This window comes from Mus pahari, chromosome 1 (genome assembly GCF_900095145.1).
Source record: "Mus pahari chromosome 1, PAHARI_EIJ_v1.1, whole genome shotgun sequence".
NCBI lineage: Eukaryota > Metazoa > Chordata > Mammalia > Rodentia > Muridae > Mus > Mus pahari.
Window position 1 is genome coordinate 138,573,146 of NC_034590.1, and position 1,506 is coordinate 138,574,651.

At 36.9% G+C, this 1,506-nt stretch overlaps 1 pseudogene; it reads left to right on the top strand.

Moving 5' to 3' along the window:
- Positions 1–611: 611 nt before the first annotated feature.
- LOC110336981 lies at positions 612–980 on the top strand (annotated as a pseudogene).
- Positions 981–1,506: the final 526 nt, after the last annotated feature.

The window sequence follows — 1,506 nt, forward strand, 5'->3', positions numbered from 1 at the left end:
GTGTTTCATTAGAAAATGAAAGCAGTGTAGATAGTCATCAACCAATGAATGGATAATGGAAGTGTGGGACACATGTACAATGGGATAGTATTTTGCTTAATGCTAAAAAAATTAAATTAATAAATTTACAGAGTAACTGGTGGAGCTAAAAACAATTATCCTGAGTGACGTAACCCAGATCCTAAAACACAAATATCATGATTTTCTTATATGTGAATGTTATTAAGTTTTAGGTATATATGTTTCAATCAGAATAACCGCAGAGGTTAAGTAGCTAGTAAGAGACTAGAGAGGAAGAAGGGATCAGCCAAAGAAAGAGAAATGGAGTCTAGTGTTGTAAAGAGACAAAGGGGGAACTAGGAGAATTAAACCGGGAGTGGCGTGTTTCTGTGACTTTTTGTTTTGTTGTTGTTCAGTTTGTTTTAGTTTCCTCTTTTTGAGAGAGAGAACAAGAAAGCATGACATTGAGCTGGGGATCAGAGTTGGGGATCTGAGAAAACCCAACTTTTCTCAGAGTATGAGAGGAGAGAATATGATTAAAATACAGTGTATGAGGATTTTTAATTAAAAAGCAATTTTAAAATAATATATTTACCTCTTTACCCACCAACATGGGTTGTGTTTGCCCACCAACCAAGACTATGAAAAAGGTGGCCCAGGTCATCATAGAGAAGTACTACATGTGCCTGGGTAATGACTTCCACACCAACAAGTGCGTGTGAGGAGATCACCACCATCCCCAGTCAGAAACTTTGAAACAAGAGAGGTCATGCATCCAATGAACCAGATTCAGAGGTAGCTCTATCAAGTTGTAGGAAGAAGAAAGAGAGAGGAGAGAGAATTGTACTCCTGAGGTCTGTTAGATCCTGACACCTAGGAGCTGCCGAAGTGTCTGAACTTTGACCGTCTCTCAAACCTTCAGGTAGGTCACCGAGTCTCTGATTGGGATGAATTTCAAGATACCATGTGGAGCTATTTAATCTGTTATGTCATATTTTCAATAAACCTGAAAACAAAATAAAAAATATATTTACCTTCTAAAGTGTTTTTGGATTAAAAAATACATTTATTGATTTTATGTATATGAGTACACCGCAGCTCTCTTCAGACACAGCAAAAGAGGACATGAGATCCCATTACAGATAGTTGTAAGCCACAATGCGGTTGCTGGGAATTGAACTCAGGACCTCTGGAAAAGCAGTCAAGGTTCTTAACTACTGAGCCAATTCTTCAGCACTGTGTTTGGATTGTTTTTTAACTCCTCTAATAGATGTGATGAATTTGTTCTACTGTAAAGATGTCTTAATATTGATTTAATACATACATTTTCCCTAAAAAAAATGTAAAGTATTAGATTGCAGAAGCCATTATCTAATATTCCGTACTATTTCTAGTAGAGTATAGACATGATACCCAATAAGCTTCAACTGAATGAATGAATGAATGAATGAATCCATCCTACTTTTTAGGAGAAATTTAAGCATGCCCTTCCCTCCCTCCCCCACA